This window comes from Leopardus geoffroyi, chromosome A1 (genome assembly GCF_018350155.1).
Source record: "Leopardus geoffroyi isolate Oge1 chromosome A1, O.geoffroyi_Oge1_pat1.0, whole genome shotgun sequence".
Classification (NCBI taxonomy): domain Eukaryota; kingdom Metazoa; phylum Chordata; class Mammalia; order Carnivora; family Felidae; genus Leopardus; species Leopardus geoffroyi.
In genome coordinates, this window is record NC_059326.1 from 238,020,423 (window position 1) to 238,041,043 (window position 20,621).

General features: G+C 57.1%; 1 long non-coding RNA gene across 1 annotated transcript; it reads left to right on the top strand.

Annotated features, from left to right (window-relative positions):
* Nucleotides 1-12,799: 12,799 nt before the first annotated feature.
* On the top strand, nt 12,800-14,639 carry LOC123607162. Its single transcript, XR_006716686.1, has 2 exons — nt 12,800-13,159; nt 14,301-14,639. It is a non-coding gene; the product is annotated as an uncharacterized LOC123607162 (long non-coding RNA).
* The last annotated feature ends 5,982 nt before the right edge of the window (nt 14,640-20,621 follow it).

Sequence of the window (20,621 nt, forward strand, 5' to 3'; positions counted from 1 at the left end):
CACGTTATTCAAAGAAGAGAACATTTCATGTGAAGGCAGAATAACCACCTACCTGCCAGTGTCTGTGAGCTTCCGTTGATGCGGACCCATCACGGGCAAAAGAGGGCCCCTGGGGCACGCTTCATTTTTATTTGGTGTATTTATTGGCTCGTTGTAGTGAGGTATATGCTGCACTCAGACACAACATCGGGGAAGATATTTTGAAAGTATTTTTTGTCGACGTAGCTGCCAGACAAGAATTCCGCAGGCTTGGGACGTTTCCGTGTGTATTTGGTAAATAAAGCGTGGTGACGGCTGCGGCTGTTTCCTGCACTGAGCGTGGCCAGCATTTTACACACGGCATCACACGCGGTCACGGCTACAGCTTTTCCAGGGGAGAGTGGCTGTCACTCCCTCCGTTTTATGGGGGGGCCACGGAGGGTCCTGGAGGGCGGGTGACTTTTCCAGGGTCCCCTGAACCAGGGGGGAATTCGGACCCGGATCCTGGCTGGAGCCGCTGTTGTCCCTGCGGGGCCAGGCTGTCCCTGGCGGTGGCCTGTACCGGGCATCGAAGGACGTCCGTTGGCCTCTACCCACCAGCCACCAGAAGACCTCGCCGGTCGTCACAACCAAAACTGTCACCTGACAGCACCAAAGCTTCCTTGGCTGAGAACATGGTGCCTCGGCAGCCTTCCCGCCCTGGACACCAGGCCCCCGGCAGGTGTGACAGAGCCGGGGGGCGTCACGACGACCCTGACGCGGCCCCTCGCCTGCCCCTGTCCTTCGGGGCTGTGGTGTCCTTCACCCCGGGGCTGCCCGGGAGCCCGGCCCGCAGAAGCTGGCGGCCGTGAAGCTGGTGTGCCCGGGCAGGACCCACGGCAGCATCTGTTGGGCCCGGGAGGCCCGGGCCGCCCACGACTGCAGGGCCCTGGGAGGCAGGAAGACCCGTGGCGGGCCTCGCCCCGGAGAGCAGCGGTGGCGCCGCCGGGTGCCCCAGACTGCCGGCCCCGTCGTGAGGCTCCGCGGAACAGACCACGGAGCCGCGTCTTCGGCAACGTCCTCCGCCCCAGAGGACTGGGACCAGGGGCGCGCACCGACCAGACTGGCGGGAGGAGGAAGGCACCACGCCTGCCACGGAGCGGACAGAAAGGGGGAACACAGTCAAGGACCCCAGACCCAGAGACCGCGGGGGTGGGGGGTGGGGGGGGGAGGGGGAGGCGCAGGCGTGGGGGGAGCAGGAGAAGGGGGAGCGGGGGCGTGGGAGCAGGCTTTGGACACCATTGAGTTCTGAGAGGAGCCCCTCGCTGCAGGACGGAGGGCCATCCTTCCTGAAGTTGTCAAATTTCTTGATGACAATAAAGGAAAAAAATCATAAAAGAGGGCTGTTATTACTTGCATCTTACTTGAAAATTTTACTTTTTCCTATTTCTTTCCCGCACCCAGGGAAAGCCCCAGCTGTCTCGTTTCGATGTCTCGTTTGATGGCTGTGGCTCTTGCCTCCCCGTTTCAGCATCAACAGTCACAGAGCAGCTCTAGGGGATGGCCTTCTGGCTCTTCCTGTGCGGATCTCACCAGGGCTGGTTCCCCTGGGGCTGGTTCTCACTGGACAAGGTTCTCCTGGGGATGGCTCTCACTGGAGAAGGTTGTCCTGGGGCTGGTTCTCACTGGAGAAGGTCCTCCTGGGGCTGGTTCTCACTGGAGAAGGTTCTCCTGGGGATGGCTCTCACCTCGGCTGGTTCTCCTGGGGCTGGTTCTCCTGGGGCTGGATCTCACCAGGGCTGGTTCTCACCAGGATGGTCCTCACCAGAGCTGGATCTCCTGGGGCTGGTTCTCACTGGAGAAGGTTCTCCTGGGGATGGCTCTCACCTCGGCTGGTTCTCCTGGGGCTGGTTCTCCTGGGGCTGGATCTCACCAGGGCTGGTTCTCACCAGGATGGTCCTCACCAGAGCTGGATCTCCTGGGGCTGGTTCTCACTGGAGAAGGTTCTCCTGGGGATGGTCCTCACCTCGGCTGGTTCTCCTGGGGCTGGTTCTCCTGCGGCTGGATCTCACCAGGGCTGGTTCTCACCAGGATGGCCCTCACCAGAGCTGGATCTCCTGGGGCTGGTTCTCACTGGAGAAGGTTCTCCTGGGGATGGCTCTCACTGGAGAAGGTTCTCCTGGGGATGGTCCTCACCTCGGCTGGTTCTCCTGGGGCTGGTTCTCCTGTGGCTGGATCTCACCAGGGCTGGTTCTCACCAGGATGGCCCTCACCAGAGCTGGATCTCCTGGGGCTGGTTCTCACTGGAGAAGGTTCTCCTGGGGATGGCTCTCACCTCGGCTGGTTCTCCTGGGGCTGGTTCTCCTGGGGCTGGATCTCACCAGGGCTGGTTCTCACCAGGATGGCCCTCACCGGGGCTGGATCTCCTGGGCTGGGTGGGCCAGGGGACCCGCTGGACATGGGCTGGGTGGGGCAGGCTGGGATGCAGACACCCGGGCTGCCTACAGTGGTTCAGCTCATTGCGCCCACCTTAGTCAATGATTTCTCGAAACATACATTTCCATTGAGCGTTTCATGCCGGGTCTCATTCATTTGCTGTTTAATGTCACTTAGAATTACCCAGGGACTAAAACAGGCCCACAGAGAACAGATTTTAAAAGTATATTTTGAAGACAAAGATGGGCCTTTAATATTCTACGGGATTTCAAATCCCTGCACAGAGAATGTCAGCTGAAGTCTAGAAGGAGTGCTCTGAAACCTGCCTTTGAAAGGGGAGAAAGGGGAGAGGCGGCCTCGGCTGTGCCAGAGCACAGGACCCACCTTTTCCAAATTGCAGTTTTCAAGTCTGATACAGCCAGATAATCATCAACAGCTCAAATAAAATCATTATTGTGTCAGAGAGAGAAAGTGTGTTCCAGGGGGAAATTAATGACAGCAGAGGAAGAACAAAGGTGCGTCCTAATAGGGAGACTTTTTCTAAGATTAAAGGAGTCCTGGGTCCTGGCCCGTGGTTTCGCTTCACGTGACGCTCTGAAATTGTCTCGGTGGCTGCATGAAAATCTTGCCTTGAAGTCAGGGATTGGAAAACCCTCCGAGAGAAACAGAAACCACTCAGCGCCCACATCATCACCTCTGGCGCTCAGGGCAACCTGTTTCTTTTCCAGACGCTCAGCTATTTTTATCCCAAATATCACACGGTTTGAACTTAGGGGCAAACTCAGCGGTGGAAACTGTGTTGACCCCAGAACTGCATGCCCTCTCGACGGAAAAGAGAAAAATGTTCATAACTGACAACTTAGAAGGAAATTTAAAGGGGCACCTAAACCTTTTGAGCCTAGAGCCCAAAATGCAAAGTGTCTGAGGTGGTGGCCGCGACGTGACAGTTTCAGGAGGGCGCCAGTGGGTTTGAGTCTGAGCACTCGGGTTCGGGCGGGATGGGGGAGGGAGGGATGTTGCCCCCCAGGGACTGGGGGTTCCCTGCAGAGCCAGGGCCTGGCCACACAGTGGGTCGGGGGGGGGGGGTTGGTTGGCCACCAGCCCCACAGGACCACCTGTCACAACCTTTTCTGAGCACTTCCTTGCCTTGCCCTTGACCTAGTGGCCGCCTTGCCCTGGCGTGACCCTCGGGTCCCTACTGCATCATCACTGGTGCTGGGCTGCAGGGGTCGCTGGGCTGCTGCTGGAAAGGCAGGGAGGCTCACGGGGCTTGAGCTTGGAGGAGGAAGGAAGAAGGATGCATGTGGGGAAGGGGCTGAGGAGTCTCCTATTCACCGGCTTCCACTAGAAGTCTCCATAGTATTCCACAGGCTCATTTACAGCGTGGCCCTGGGGCCTCTCTCTGTCGTCCGTGGCGACTCAACCTGGTTTCTTTCCCTGGTTCATGCTGTCCTCTCGGGAGCGGGAGGCGCTGCTGGAGATTCAGGTGGGAGTGTCCTCCCTCAGCCCTGGCCAGGCCACACCTGCCCTTCCAGAAGCTCATGGCCCAGTGGGAACTTCTACCAGAGGATGATCTGATTCCTTGCCGTATACTGAGGCCTGGGGCAAAGAGGAGGAGTTAATATCAGGATCTGTGGGTGCACATGAACAGAATGATCATAAAAATCATCAGTCTAGCCCGTGTTGGCACCATCGGATATATGTGAATTTTCCACTTTTTCTCACCACGTAGAATGAGTTCACCAACGTGACTAGTGTCTGTGTCTCCTGAGGCCAAAGCAATTGTGCATAGACCAAATGTCCCAACTTTTGACGATTAGTAATGTGGAAATGTTGACCCCAGTGCATTTGGGGAGCTCCAGGCCTATGGGCCTAAATGCAGATGTGAGAGGCTCTGTCTGTCTGGCCTGCGAGGCTTGGGGGTGCTGTGTGTCTGTCCACCGTCTGTCTGTCGTGTAGACACGATGCATTCGGGGCAGCAATGCAGGAAGGACGGGAGCGTCGGTCGGTCACGGGCACGGTCTGTGCAGTCACTTAGTGTCTCTGCTGGGGAAGGACAGGGCCACAGAATCACGGCAGACAAGCTTATTTATATTGTTATTCTGGGCGTTAAAGCTTATACTCAGATCCTCGCCGTATCAGTCAGGGTCTGGATTGCGTCTCTACGCCGGGGGCCCGTGGACTCGGGGCTGGGCAGAAATCTGCCGTTCGGGCGACACGGGCAGGAGCAGGAGGCGGGTGTGCCCGGGACGTCGTGCACATCCCGACGGTCAAGGAGCCGGGCAGGCTGTACGCGGGGATCTGCCAGGGACACTGAGGAAGCAAGGACCTGCCTCTGATGGTTCCTACTGGTTGCACAAAACCCCGACGCCTTCAATAAGGATCTGGACATTCACCGACGTTTCACATCCACCAAGTGGCTTCTAAGAGGGAAAAAAAAAGAAGTTTCAGATCTGAAACCTACCTGAAATCTAGTCCGGGCCGCATTTGCTTTATTCAAATGCGAGCATGACGGCTGGAGGTGGCCGTCGGCCTAAGGACAGGATGTAGGCTGGCACTTATAAAGAGCAGAGGGAGCTGGGCCACACGTCCTGCAAACAAATGACGAGCTCGACGCGGACAGCGAGATCAATGGTATGCAAACTACAGCCAGAAATCTGGCACGCGCCCCGGGGGTTCCCTGCCTGGGACCCAGGGTGCTTCACCTGGACCGACGCTCTCCTATCTCAGCCCCGTGGAAACAGCTTTTCTGACCTGCTGGGTTTGAAAACGGGAGCTCAAAGGAGGCATCGGAGGCTAATCACTCTCTGCTCTCAGAACACCAAGAGGAAGGCAGCGAGCGGGGGGAACAGATGTGGATCCACAGCGCGGAAGTTCCCCCGAAGGGCCCAGAAGCCTGGTGAGCACGGGCCTGAGCCGGGAAGCATCTGCCACGGAGCGTGTGCACGGCGGAGGAGGGGCTGCCTCTGAACACCACCCCGCACAGGCTCTGTTGTCAGAGGCGTCTGCGTGCGGCCAGCAACGCTGTGCTCTGGCAGAACCCAGGCAGAGCCCTGTCTGAGCACGCGGCATCGCGCGAGGTCCCCTGTGCTCCCGGGACCTTGAGGACGTAGGACACTGGTTTCCAGGCAGGCAGCCCCGTGCCACGGAGCGTGTGTACAGGTCAGGTCGCAACGGCGCCCACCCCGTAGCTGCGTGTCCTGTCCCTCCCGGGGGATTACGAGCCGGGGCACGGGCCGCGCGCTCGGCTCCGTCGAGGCACTTCTCCCCGCCTCGCGTGCAATCCCGTGCTTGCAGCTCGGACGTGACCGGGCCCTACGAGTGGCGCGTGGGGTGCGCTGCTCGGCTTTTGCAAAGAAGCCGTAACTGTCACCGGCTCCGACTGGATGACGGATGTGCCTAGGGCTCTTAAGCAGGCTTTGGCAGTGATGTTTACTTTCCGGGTAAGCGCAAACATGACGGTATTGTTAGGACCATGAATAGAGCTTTTGTCAGGGTATCATGGGAATTACAGTATTTACACGAGCACATCTCACTCAGAGGTAACTTTGAACGTGTTGAGAGGGCACTTCTCGACGGACTGTGACCGTGAGCGGATCTGGTTAAACCGCAGGTACTTTCAGGAGTTCTGCATCGCGGAGGGGGCTTCGCGACGTGACCCTGCCGTGGGAGGACACGAGACGACACACTCGCGTGGGAAGGCACCGCCTCCGGGCCACCAGGCGTTTTCGCGGATCCCGGGCCACGCTGCGCCACGCAGGCAGGTGCTTTCAAACCACTGATTTCTGGCCTGCGAGGAGGCCAGAGAGCCGTGCACCCGGCAGGAAAGCGGACACGCTGCTGGGCCCAATCCCTCCAGGGAGCGCCTGTCCCGCCCCAGGGAGGGGGGGGGGGGCGGTGGAGATTGGGGGGGGGACAAGAACACAAAACCAGACTTGCACTTAGGTCTTGGCCCCCCGGGAAGGCGTGGAAAATACCGAGTTCTTTCTCCCAGACGAGGTTGCCGGATGAGAGTAAGGATGACGAGGGGAAAAAAAACCCCGAATTCTTTACATTAAAGAGAGGAAACAAAACCTGTGTCCTCAGCTGTGTCTTCTCACTTCCAGAAAAGACCAAGGATGGGAAGCCAGGTACTGTGTTTGCGAGACAGCTTTCCGGGAACATCCCAAAGCGCCCGTCTCTAGATTTCTACAGCAGCCTAGCCGTGGGTCGCCCAGAACAGAGGAACATCATCCACGCTTTCTCTTGCCTGCATATGCTCCTTCTTTCCCACCCCCAGGCGGCACAGGCTGATTCACGGACATGTTTACCGGACATCAAGTCCTCGTCACTGGCGTAGGCAGTCGCTGTCGTAGGCAGTGCAGGGAAGTGAAGGACAGCGTGCCTTCCGCATCCAGGCCGGGGGCCGGCGTGGCGGGGGAGGGTGCCGAGCACGGGGTTGAAGGCCGGCTGCCGTCTGTGCCCACACCCCAGCGGCTTTACCGACGTGGGCAGGACATGCACGAGGCTCACCCCCAGGTGGGGACACAGCCCGCCGGCCCGAGGCGGCACCCATCACACCTCACTTCCTGTCCGAGAGGACTCCTCTCTTGCCACCTGTTTGAATCATCCCAGCACCCCCCCCCCCCACTGCTTCCTTCGGGAACCATTAGCAGGTGGTGGTTCCCACACTTTGTCCCGGTTAGAGGTGTCCCCACCTCCCAGCTCCCGTGACACGGATCCGGTTAATGAGCAAACTTGCAAGGCTCCTGTTGAAGGTCACACACTGGCGGCCAGATATCCGGGAAAACAGCAGCCCTCTTTCGGAGTGAAGAGCCCAAGAGGGGCTTAGCTCAGGATCCATGGTAAGAGCACATGAAAAGGACAGAACAAATTACCAATTTGGCATAAAATGCACAATACTTAGCTTGATCCAGAAGCGGAAAGGCGGACATAACCCCGTATTTGCAATAACGCAGTAAGTCAGCCTTTGCTACGGACAGCAGGTGTCAGGCCGAGCATCTGTCTCGGTGCCGTGAGCTTGACGGACCCAGAGCACGGGGTGGGGGCCCCGCCCCTTGTTCCAGACCCTGCAAACGGGAGTAATGGCTCTGGATCCTGCTGCAGTCATGACACTCGGAACACAGCTCTGGGCCATCATTCTGACCCTGGACACGAGAACAAATCGTAATGAGAAGGAAATTGGTATCCAGCACCACTAAAAACAGCCTCCTGACCACAAAGGCGAGTAGTGGGAATCAGGGGATCCTTATGGAGAAAACCAAATTTTATATCTAATTTGGAGGCTGCCGAGGCCAATTATCCAATTATGGGGGACAGACAAGTCAACTTGGGTTTACACGCTCTTCCTAGGAGGCTGGAAGTCAGGGAGGTGCAGGCAAGGGTCATAGGTCCTCCCCCCGGCCCTATGGGGAAAACGCTGAGAGCAGAGCCTCTCCCCTACAGAGGAACTCACGGGCCCTGGGAGGCGGTGGGGGGACCGGCATGGTGGGGGGGAGGCAGGGTCGGGGAGGGGCCCCCGGAAGGATGAGCTCAGTCTGCTCTGGGCTAGAGATGCCTCCAGGAGCCACCCCCCATCTCCTCCCGGAAAAGGTCCCAAGGCCCCAGTGACTGGGCAGAGAAAGGCCCACACCTGGTGGACGGAGTAAATCTGAGCGACTCCCTGGAGACAGAGGCCGAGTCAAGCCCCAGCGGGGAGAGCATGTTTTGTTTCCGAGCTGGGGGTGCAAACCTCTCTGTTTCTTCATTTTCCAACCTTGTGACCCAGGAGGGCCTGACAGAAGAGAGGCCGAGCAGGGGTCCTCACCTGCTGCCCTGTAGCTGGGTCAGTGGGGAGGCCGGGCTCCGGCTTTGCGACCCCAGGGTCTGCTGTGGCCAGGCCCCCCGCCAGACTCAGGAAGTATGTGGATTCGCAGGGCTGCCTCTGCTTTCTCTGCTTTGTTTTAAACCCAGGGGTGAGCGGGGGTGGGGGCCCAGGGGGCTCATCATAAGGCGCGAGGTGAGAGGGTGGGTGGCGAGCTGGACACGGCGACCACGTGCTGTGTGGGGACAGGGCCCTGACACGACCTGGGTATCTCATGAGGCCGCTGGCTTCCTTCTAGCCTTCCTCTGCACTGTGGAACCTCCTCTTCGCCACACTGGCTCCATCCGGGAGCCTGTGAGCAAAATGCATTCACAAGCAATGTGCTGAGTCTCACGCCAAAACCCGGATATTCCCTGTCCTTACTTGCGTCTTACACGTGGAGGCAGGTACGGTCCCAGGAGGTTGGAAAAGACAGGCCCAGTAAGGCTCTGCTGGCCCCTCCAGTCCTCTGGCGGCAGCACCTGGGTCAGCCAACACGGTGACACGCTCCCGAGGCTGCCCTGGGGGCACAGGTGTGCCTCATCTTCTCAGGGCATAAGAAAGGTGGGCTTCACCGACTCCTTCTTGGTGCCACAGCCTGAACAGTAACACTCACCATGGGCTCGGCATCTCACCATCGCTTCCGGGGCTGGGGTTGGGCATCTCCTCACCACTTCCGGGGCTGGGGTTGGGTATCTCACCATCACTTCCGGGACTGGGGTTGAGCATCTCGCCACCACTTCCGGGGCTGGGCCATCTCCCCACCACTTCCGGGGCTGAGGGCACCTAGGCACCACCTCTAGGGCTGGGGCTGGGCATCTCGCCACCACTTCCGGACTGGGGTTGGGCATCTCCTCACCACTTCCGGGGCTGGGGACACCTAGGCACCACTTCTGGGGCTGGGGTTGGGTATCTCACCATCACTTCCGGGACTGGGGTTGAGCATCTCGCCACCACTTCCGGGGCTGGGCCATCTCCCCACCACTTCCGGGGCTGAGGGCACCTAGGCACCACCTCTAGGGCTGGGGCTGGGCATCTCGCCACCACTTTCCGGGCTGGGGTTGGGCATCTCCTCACCACTTCCGGGGCTGGGGGCACCTAGGCACCACTTCTGGGGCTGGGGTTGGGCATCTCGCCACCACTTCCGGGCTGGGGCACACTGAACGTAAGCGCGTGTGGGTCGAGGCTGCCCGCTGAGGCTGCTGCCGGGCCTCCCTGCCCCGCCCCTGCGCCTAGCGCCCTGTGAACATGCCCCTGTGTCCCTCCCTGAAGCCAGGCGCCAGGGGAGAGCAGGCGGGGGACGGGCCCGGCCCGGGGTGAGCAGAGGAAAGCACACGCTTCGTGCACAAGGCAGCCCAGACCCGGCAGCTCAGAAGAACAGAACTCGCGTCACGGCTCTGGACACCGGAAATCCGCAGCTCCGTGTGGGCAGGGCCGGGTCCTTCTGAGACTCCGAGGGGCGTCTGTTGCACGTCTCTGTCCAGCTGCCGGTGGCTTCCGGCCACCTGGGTGCCCCTTAGCTTGTGAAGCCACCACTCCCGTGTGTGCCCTCACGGTCACCTGCTTCTCTGCGTCTGGGTCCACACTGCCCTTCTTACGAGGGGTCGGGGCCCATCAGTCCAGCTCAACTCGTCCTAACTAATGACACTTGCGGTGACCTTCTTTTCAGATCAAGTCACCGTCTGAGGTCCTGGGAGTTACGACTTCATGTAGGAGTGTGCTGGGGGGACACGGTGACCCCGCGGTATGCAGGGGCAAACACCCAGGCGTGGAGATCGGTCATATTGTAACGCAATCCTTGAGAAGGTCGAAATCCACGCAAAAACCCGAGGCAGACAAAACACAAACACAGGATCAGTATTGCTGACTTCTCCTCCAGCCCTGGGCACTGGCAGGTACCCGCTGGGTCCTGGTCCCCATCCTACCTCTGTTTACAAAGGTGGTACTTTGTTAAGACGCACGTTGGTTTGCATTAATTTTCATTTTCTAAAATACCACGTTGAAAATTCTCTCTCTCGATGACTGAGATGGTTGGTGCCCAAGGCAAGTGCCTTGCTTGCCAGGGTCCCCCCCGGTGCCGACGGAGCTCAGCCCGATGGAGGCAAAACCATCAGCCTGACCGGTGGGGATGCGCCTATTCTCACCCCAACGCCCCGACGCCCACGTGAGTCACTGCAGGGCAGAAGCCCGTTCTCCAACTGTCCCCGGGGGGAGGCGTGTGCTGGCTGCTGCCTGGAGTTTTGCGACAGGGCTACCTGCCAGGGCGGCCTGCCCCTGACCCTGGCCCTGGCCCTGGGCGGAGGGGAGCCTGAAGCCTCACCTCCTCTCTGTCCTGCAGCTGGTAACACTAGCCCTCTTTCTGTACCGAGATGACCCTCGGCCCGATCGCTGGCATCCCAGTGACCCCGGGTCACCGATTTCCCCAGCACCACCTGAGCTCCCGCCCTGGAGAAAGTCTACCCTGTTCCTTTTGTTTAATGGGGCTATTGGTAATAAAACTTGTACAATGATTAAAAGCGTGATTGTATCTCTGGTGCTTAGCAAGGCACCTCTTCATGCATTAGTAATGCAGGGATTCAATAAAGCCTCATCTGCTCTCCGCTGACAACTGTTTAACTTTTCTTTACGCCGCGCGGCCACGCTTCCTGCAGTATGACAAAGCTTCATGCGAGGGCGAGGAGGCACTTCCATTGAAGCCGGCTTTAATTATGGATGTCCTGCGTGGGACACCCTTCTTCTCTGTGTGTGTCTTCCCTCCAAGAGCACCCGTTTAAGTGAACGATCAAAGACAGGTGGAGAGAAATGTGCCTTCGTAACCCGGCCTGACTTGGCCTCCTCTTACCTGACTAATTTTGTGTATCGCTGCTCTGTTTTCAGATACTCGGAGGTCCCCTCACGGGGGCCCCCAAAGGCCCGTGCTCACCATCTCGGCAGATGACTCTCTCCTAGATCGGCCACGATTTAACCGTGAAGCTTCTGTAGCCCCCAAGCTAAAATGGGGTTCTGCAAAGCTCATCCGGCAGAACCAGGACCCCGGACGTGCCCGCGATGAGCCAGACTGTTCCTCCGTGATTTTGCCCGTTCTCCACCTGGCTTCAAGCCACTAGAATGGACGGACAAGCTCAGAGAGGGCTTCCCCGGAGCTTCTGGCAAGGAGTTCTGGGCATCCTGAGATCTTCTCTGATTTAATCATGTGCCTGTTCAACTGATGCGGATCGATTTGGCGAAGAGGATGCCACATGTACACGGCGACCCGACAGATCTAAACTCTGCCCTCCGTGGGCAGGCGTGAGTGGAGAGCTGTGCCAAAGTCCCCAAGAGATGCCTGCTGAGTCATGCAGCTTTCTGAGCCTTAGATCCGGCCTTATTACGAAGATTGTAATTTCAGCCTGCTCCTTGGGAGTGGCTGACATTTGATTGGATTGTGCACTCAGCTCTTGATTTGGAATATTGTGGCGGAAGTGGGTGCTTCATACTGGTCACTTCTCCATTTTCTCTTGCCTCTAGTGATAGAGAATCGGGCGCTCCTCACCCCTGTTGGTTCCAAGGGGCCCCTGAGTCTGCAGGGTCAGGGCTGGATACTGGGGTTCTGCTCATTACGGCCAACTGAAGCAGGTCGCGGGAAGAAAGGAAGTGCTTGTGTACCCATCGGAACAGAAGCATCGTTTTCTTTCCCTAACCTGCACCAGACTCACACGCTGTAAGGGGGGGGGGGGGCCTTACGAGGTGGTGAGTGTAGATACCCTGAGGGTTGGTCCTGTTGGAACCTTCCTGCACCAACACGCACTCGCACGCATTGACACGCACACACACACGTGCAGACACGCGCACTTCCCAAAGCCTCCAGCCCCACGTGGTTCTTGCCACCGTTCGTTTCCAGGCCGCATCCCTGTGCTCCGGCAGGAGACCGCCTCTAGCGCACGGCTGCGTAGACAGACACACGAGTCCGCATTTATACAGCATCTGAAGTCTTCCAATGAGAAGCTTTCTGCCAGTTCAAGAGGCAAAAAGAGTCCCACGCGTTGTCGTTGATGTGTAGTTTTCCAAGGGCTCAGAAGCATTTCTGGGAGGCTGTGTGAGCCCCTTTTGTTTCTAGAATGTTTGCTTGATGTGTTTCAAAGCAGCAGTGAGAGCACTCCTGGCAAGGTCTTGCTTTTTAATTGTGGCTCCGTGAGCGGCGATCCCGCGCCTTAATTCCACGCGCTCGTGTCAAAAACACATCCCTCTGTGAAGGCGTACCAGCTACACTGTAAACATCTTGGAAAACTTTGCCAACATTACTCAAAATAGGCAGCTGGATTTTTTTTTTTTTTTATCATTTCCAGGTGCATTTGAGGGAGAGGAGAGTTCTAATGGACTTAAATTGTCTGTGCGATCCAAACTCCGAAAGTTATACCCACACATTTCAAAGAGATATTGCTTTGGAGACTACAGGCAGATGAACAAAACGTCCCCGGTCCTGTGAGCCCATCCACGGTGCCATCCGCCACGTTGACAGTGAATGTTTACGCACTGTTTCTCCCAAATAGTCTTGTCTCACATGTTGTTTCCTGATTCCACGTTCTGGGAAGAGAAGGTCCCAGGGCTGCTTGCGTCCAGATGCACGTGTGCCCAACGTGCAGAGGACTCAAGATCCGATTCAAGAACCAGAGACGGGCTGTCGCCTGGCCCCTGTGGACCCAGAGCCTCCTCCCTCCCTCCAGCCCCTGCAGACTTGCTCAGGGTGGTAACTGCGTGTTCCCACTTGGGCTGAGGTGTTACGTGTAGAGTCCTTCCCTCGCGAAGGACACCGTTTCCCAACTGGAAAGTTTGCAAAGCTGACATTTGGCAAGAAAGTCATTTCTCATGAAAACAGTCACCCATTCCAGTTCATTTAAGTGAAAATGCAACTCATGTTTTACTTAGATTTCGTTTTTTGAATCGGTTAGTCTTCGTACATCATCGTTTTGGGCCCCTAGGATCGTGAACTTTGGGACAGAAGGGCACTCACATACGGCTAAGTGGGGACACCCAGGAGAGTCTCTGTCCAGCACCGTGCGGGGTCCTCATGCAGGACATCCCCACCAGGCTCTCCACGGGCCACCCTGGGTCGTCCTCATTTGCCTCTTCCCTCCAGAACCATCCTGCACAGCCCTGACACACACATCACCTCCTCCCAAAGTGCTTTCAAAGGCCCTTGCTTGTTTGAAATCACATTTCTTCTGGCTTTCACAGCCTCCCTCCCTGGCCCTGTTTACCTAAGTACATTTCCCACCACTTCCTGGTGCCACGTCCCATTCCTGTGGGGTGTCCCGTGTCTGACGTCCTTCACGTCACGTCCACGTGCACTCCTGACTCGGGCCACGCTGCACTTCCTTCCGAGTGCCCGGGCTCGGCAGCACATGCGTCGTGCAGATCGTACCCCTCCCCGAGTCCTCCTGGGTCTGAGATGCCTGCAGGCGTGACGCTCCCCACTCCGTCCCGATATGCCACCCCTGGCTGCACCTTGAGAGCGGGGACTTTGCTCTATGCCTGTCGGTGCCTCACCGCACCCCGTAAAGGTCCGGACACACACTAACTGTTCCAGAAAAGCTATGGGCTTTAAACCCGCGGAGGGGGGCAAGGGCACTCTCCTGGCCCAGCTCTCTGGGTCCCGCTGCCTGGCCCTTCACTCTGTGGTCTCCTCCCACGTGGGAAGTGTGAGAAGCAGGCGACAGCACCGTCAGATGGAAGAGGAGAGCTTCCTGACACGACAGTAGCTCTGCACGGGGACTCGCGGTGTTTCGCCGACAGTGGTGGAAATCCAAAGACGCGGATTCCACTGGAACGCCGCAAGGCTCCCTGTCGCGCTTTCCCTCAGTACAGGGTGAGCAAGCTCCAGACACCCGCTCTTGCTTCAGGATGCTGTGGGGGACACGAGGACGGGCAGGCTCTGTGTTTCCAGTCGGCACGGGCAGAGTGGGGCTGCCCGGATGAGGGTCAGAGAGGGTCCACCTTCTCTCCAGACCAGGCACGTCGTCCCGCTCGTCTGTTCTCGGAGAAGATTGTCGGGAGCCACAGTAACATCTGTCTCTTCTTGAAACAGGCCACCGTCCCGTTTGCCACGGAGACACGAAAGCCAGAAGCAAGCTTTCATCACTGCTGGAGTCTCCCTTGCACACCTTTCTGGATCTTTAAGGGTTCTTCTAAACGTGCCAAGGACCCCATGGTGGCATCCCCATTCTGCGTCTGGTTCTGGCACTAACACAGCCAGGCTCGGTCCCCTTAGGTCACAGCTGTGGCCATCCCCTGGCCCGGGGGGTACTGACTCCTCTGTTTGCACATTTTTTCATGCTGTTTTAAGACACAGAATGCAAACGCGGCCACAATGTTATGATCAAGTTTTAATGTACCATAGAAAACAATGGTTTTGTTAAGTTTTTTTTTAATGTTTACTTATTTTTGAGGGAGAGAGAGACACAGCATGTGAGCGGGGGAGGGGCAGAGAGAGAGGGGGACACAGAAGCCAAATCAGGCTCCAGGCTCTGAGCCGTCAGCACAGAGCCCGATGTGGGTCCTGAACTCACGAACAGTGAGATCATGACCTGAGCGGAAGTCAGACTGAGCCACCCAGGCGCCCAGTACAAAACGGTGTCTTAATAGTATAAACACACACCTCTTTTTCCTGTGCTGAGGAGAATCTTCCATTCCTGGGAGAATGATACCCAATCACCACACGTCTAGAGAGGAAACCAGGGTGCTGTCCGAGGGTCCAGATGTCTTTCCTCCGAGCCCCTGTGGCCACCTGCCCAGCAGGCCGCAGGAGCACAGGGGCACTGGGTCACAGAGCTCCCAGCACAGCTGGGACTGGGGCCAGGAGCCTCCACTCCTGGGACGGACAGCTTGACCTTGAACTCTTCCATTCATCTTGCAAATGCTGACGAGCTCACCTAGAAACTAATGGGAACCTGCTGTGCTAGTTTTCAATGTAAAAGGAATCTCTTTCCTGAGTCTATGTTGGATGGGACCCCATGAAGATTAAATACTCCGTTTACAACATGACCTCATTAGTGGGTAGATGGGAGTGTGCGGTGGTCCCTGATGTGGATCCCTAAAGAAAACATTCAAAAGTGGTTTGAGTATATTTTGTTGCTTAGAAAATTGAGTTAATCAAGTGATGGTACATTTATGAGAAGCGGGCATCAGAAAATCCTTGGCAAGGATGGAACGTGGGACGTGTGCCTGGCGTGTGGCCGCTGGGAGCCCAGCCCCGGGCCTCGTCACCCTCACCATCACGTGCGATTTATTTCCCACTCAGGATCATTCATTTCCTGACGTCTGTATGGCCGCTTCTTCATCGTGTCCCTACGTGTACCCTTCATACGTGTACCTCATCGTGTACCCTCACTTTCACATATAGAAAGTAAGATTTAACCGCACTAACTCAGCGTCACCGCCCGTGTGGTGGTTTATGCCTCCAATCCTTGTATTGGCAGTGACTACAGAATTTACTGTTTCTTAGTGTATCCGGGACTCTCGGGGGGGAGGCCCCTTATGAAAATCTGAAGTGAGTTAAATTCACAGAACTGTTAAGGAGTAAGATTTCCTTTGTTTTATTAAAGCACAAAATACAGAATATCTTTAAGTCTGCGATGACCTTGTGACTCAGTTAATCGAAGTTGTTCCTCCAGATCCCATGACAGAGGCTGCAAGGCCTGTCATCACCCGTATCATATGGCCTGGGTGTCAGAAGCCCCTCAGCTGACCAATGGTCTCTGCGTTCTCAGGGCCCGAGGTGTCCTGAGGTGCTGGTCTCAGGGCTGATGCCCATAAAGTTCCAGACCGTCTGAGACTAGTCTGTGGGTCAGGCAGGTCACAGAACCAGGTGAGAGTCAAGGAAACAGAACTGGAAAATACCGTGGCCACCTTCACTCGGCCACACACAGTGTAAGGGAAGCTGTGACCACGTGGAAGATACATCTCAGAAACAAGAAAGTGTATTACTGCAAAGAGAGCATTCTCCCCAAATGACTAGGTGATTATTTTTAAATTGGTTTAATGTTTATTTATTTTTGGGAGAGAGAGAGAGTGGGAGCAGGGGAGGGGCCGAGAGGGGGAGACACAGAATCCGAAGCAGGCTCCAGGCTCTGAGCCGTCAGCACAGAGCCTGATGTGGGGCTCGAACCTACAAACCACGAGATCATGATCTGAGCCGAAGTCGGACGCTTAACCGACTGAGCCACCCAGGCGCCCGGACTGTGTGATTTTAATGCAATTGCAATTCAGATTTCCAGTGTCTCTTTGTAGGAGGCTAAACTCCGCAAGTATCCGATAGATGTGTGAAGACATTACGCAAAAAACTGAAGCGGAGGGGCAGAACATAAAGATTTAAAAAATGATTATCCGTGTGGAAAAGTCTAATGAAATTAGATTCCTTCTTTATACCAGATGTGAAGCCAGAGAACTGCAGCATGAAGGGCAGAGTCGGAAAGCGTTCCGAGGTTACCCTTACGATCTGGGGGCTAAGAAACAATTTTTCTAAAAACACACAAAAACTGGAAGCTTTAAAGCAGTAAAGAAAAAAAAGATATGGTCATTTTATGACATTAAAATTAAAGATTGGGTAACACAAAGCCCCCTAAATAAAGACACGAGAGTCCACGAGCTAATATTTTAACTGCAAAGGTGATGAAAGATTGATTTCATGAATTCCAGTGAAGTCTTTCGATATATACAATCTCACAAGAATACATGAGAGGATTTACAGAAAAACAGGGGAGAAAGCAAAGGGATAAAATATACAATTTCTGGGAGAGGACAAGCAGAAAGGCTCTGGTCGTTCTCTGCGGTTTGGCAAAAAAGCTCACCATGGGAGCCCAGGGAGCCGCGTGGGGAAGGAGAGAACCAGGCGTCCCCAGGGCCTGGCGACAGTGCAGGCCGGAACAGCCACCTCGCACGTCTGGGTGCTGAGGCTGCCGCTCCCCAGGCGCGAGCCCATTTCTGGCAGGAATCCTAGGAACGCCTATGAGAGATCAGAGACGACGTAAATACCTAGTGAGGGGCGACCGGGTGAGGAAACCACGCAATATTACCGTCATGAACGCGTCACAGGAGTTCACACACAGGCTTCCCCTGAGGAGGGACTGCGGCCCCGGCCCCCCGACCAAATCCGACCGCTGTCCGTTGCATAAAGTTTGGGTGGAACACAGCCAACCCGAGCGCGGGTGTTGGCGGTGGTGGGTCCCCATCACAGGCCGCGGTGGGGCTGAAACTGCCCCTCGGGCCCTTCGCAGGAAGAGCCCGGGACGTCACCTTTGCAAATCTACGTAGTGTGACAGTGCACGCCAGGGCGGTGCGGTCCTGGGATGCACACGCCACACCCCGCGACCGTTAACAACTGCAGGCACCCCACAGCCCGCGCCCCGCACCACCCCGAGCCCCGCACCCTGCACCGTCGTCCCATGGCCAGGCTGGGGCACCTGGGACAGGAGGCTGTCTCGGCTTCCACAACGTTTCCGCGTCTTTAAGAAAGATCTGGAGAACGACGTCAAATGGCAGGACTTGAGAGGGCGTATGCAGGGTAGGAGGACTCACCAAGTCCCTCCTGGCTGTTTCAGGGGAAAACGTGCGTCCTCAGCCAACGGCCACAGCGCCCTGTCCCCTCGCACCCGGGACGGGACGGCCTCCTCAGTTCGCTTGCGGATTTTCCCAGAGCAACTTCCAAGGGTTTCCAACGACGGAAATATACGCAAAAATAGGTAACGGAACAAAATCAGGCCCAGAGCGGATTCAGTAAATCGCCCTGTAAAGCACCTGATGTGTCCCGTCTGGAAGCAGGAGTGGCCACACCCATCAGCTGCGCCAGCCATTTGGGTCACCTACGTCCAGAGTCCACACAGGCCGGTCAGAAGTTATTTACCCTTCAGTCCACGGCATTTATATTTCAGAGGGGATGTGGGTCTGAAGCAGTGGCCTGTGACGCTGAGAGCAGGGGGCCTGGACCTCTCCGTGCCTAACTGGCGCAGGTTGAGACAGAAGTGAGGGTCCGAGTGTCCCCTGGGATGCGGTCAGGTTGGCACCTGTGGAAGGGGGGAGCCCAGCACCGGGCAGGGGGCCCTGGGCCGCAGGGCTGTCCCCACGGAGGTCTTGGCTGAGCCGCTGACCATCTGAAGGGCGAAAACCCTTTAGGGGGTTCTCAGTTCCGGTTCGGGGTCACTGCCCTGGTGTCTCTGGGGGTGGGGGTGTGCTGCATCGAAGGGGGTCTCAGCTGCCCCCTGAGGGCTGTCTGCTGGCTTCATTCCCAACAGCTGGGAGGTCAGTTCTCTGTCCCCAAAGGGACATCTGTGTGTCACCTCCAGTGTTCAGCGCATAGCGTCCCTGTGGAAACAGCAGGGCCCCGGGCTCACAGAAAATCCTAAAGCGCCTCACCCTTTACGGACACACGGCCACGGCTGCCAGAGATGGCTCGAGTTACACAGAACCTGTGCCCCTGCGGTTCCGTATCTCTTCTAGACGGTTTCATCAGCGGCTCAATTTTGTTTTATTGAGTTGTATTGGGGGGGGGGGGTTGTTGCTGGGAAGTGATTTTGATGATTAGAGAAGTTAGATGGGGCTCATCTCTTCCTACCTCGAGGGCCCACGTGAGTCCGTGGGCGCAGACCTCCCTCCCTCCCCCCGCTCCAGCGCCGGGTGCCGCGTGTTCCTACCTGTTAGCAGCTCCGCGCACGGATCTTTCCGTCTCCAGGGCAGACTGGAAGCAGTGCTTTGCTCCCACACGCACCTGCCGTCTCTGGGCGCCCAGAACCCGGATCAGGCATCTCAGAGCACAGGAAGGGCCGGGGCCGGGGTTTCACCCCGTGCCTCCCTGTGGCCTACAAAGGAGTCACTTTCTCAGCCTGTCTGAAGTGCTCGTTTCCTGGCCGACAGTGTGGACTTGGCCCCCTTCCCTCACCGCGGGTTGTTGAGGCCACGTTAGATTTTTCCTGTGAAACGCCTGCGTAGACGTGAGCCCGGAAGAAATGCAGGCCGTCCCTCACCCCGATCCTTTGAAATTCTGCTGGGTTTTCCCTCCTCACTTGAAATAACTAGTTGCCGTTGCACCATTTCCTAAATCCTTCTTTGCCCAAATACCTGTACATGCTTTTTGCTTTTTTTTTTTTAATTGCCTGACATAGCAGGGCCCGCTTCTGGCTCTCTACTGCGTTCCGTTAACCTGCTTGTCTACACCTGTGCCAGCGCCACAACCCGCTCCTCCCGCCTCTGGCTCTGCCTGGCTCTACGACGCGCGGGGTATTTCGCTTTGGGGCTGGCCACTGTGGCAGAGCCTTGACCTTGAACTCTGGTCTCTTCCGTCTCCCCCCCCTCCTCCGACTCTGCTGACACCCAGGTTGGCATCACCCTGCGGTCTACCTCGGGAGATTCCGAAGCGTCCCCTTCGGCGTGTGAGTGGCGTGTGGTGCTGTGGCCACACTCCGCCAGGAGGCCCGCGGTCTCCTGTCCCGCACCTTCCCCTCTGGAGCTCTCCAGAGCGTGGCCTCCCGAGTCAAGCCGTCCTCCTCTCTCCTTCCAATTTCTAAGAAAATCGCATCCACTTTTTTGTCCTTTGTGAATTAGGGTCTTTTTGCCATTTGACTCCTATCCCTTCATCCCCCGTCCCCTCCCCCCAGTCCCTCACACCTCAGTGGCAGCACCTGCGCCCCCCGAGCCAGCGAGATACCCTTGCGGGCCCTCCAGGGGCCGCACGCTGAGGGCTCTGTCGGCACTCTTCCTTCTTGGAAAGTCCCACCTCCTGCCTTTGGCCAGGCGTGCCAGGGTCTCTCCTCTCACGGGCCAGCCTCTCAACACGAGGTCTAGTGACCCAATCCTCAGTCATCCTTGTTCTCTGCTCCCGAGGGTCACCTACAGCTCCCAGGCCAACGCCCTGTCCTCAGCGCTTATGTCCTGGGGCTTTGTCCCGAGAACCTCCATCCTCAACAACCGTCCTCCCTCCCGGACTGATGTGCACTTCAGGGTCCCGACCCCACGCTGGCCCTCTCCTGCCACGGGCACTTTGCTCTAAGGTCACCTGGATGTTCCCACCAGACGTTGTGTGAGTTCCCTCCAGCTCGGAGCTATTTGAATGCCTTCCCTCCCCCTCCCCCCCCCCATGACACCTGGAACGGGAAGGATTGCTCGAGTTCCGCATCTGCGGTCACACCGGCCAGCCCTTTACCTGGAGCATTTCTGTTCAGACGCCTGGGCTTAAACTCCGCATGTCAGGCGCTGAGCCCTGCTTCCCAGCACTTACTTACGTCCCCGGGACCCGAACCCCCGATTCCGCCCGTGGGCACAGCTGGCTGTGATGTGGCCTCGCCCGGACACCCTCTTTCCTCTTCCTCTGTTAACATGTCCCCATCAGAGTGTGATTTTCCAGAAAGGAGAGATTACG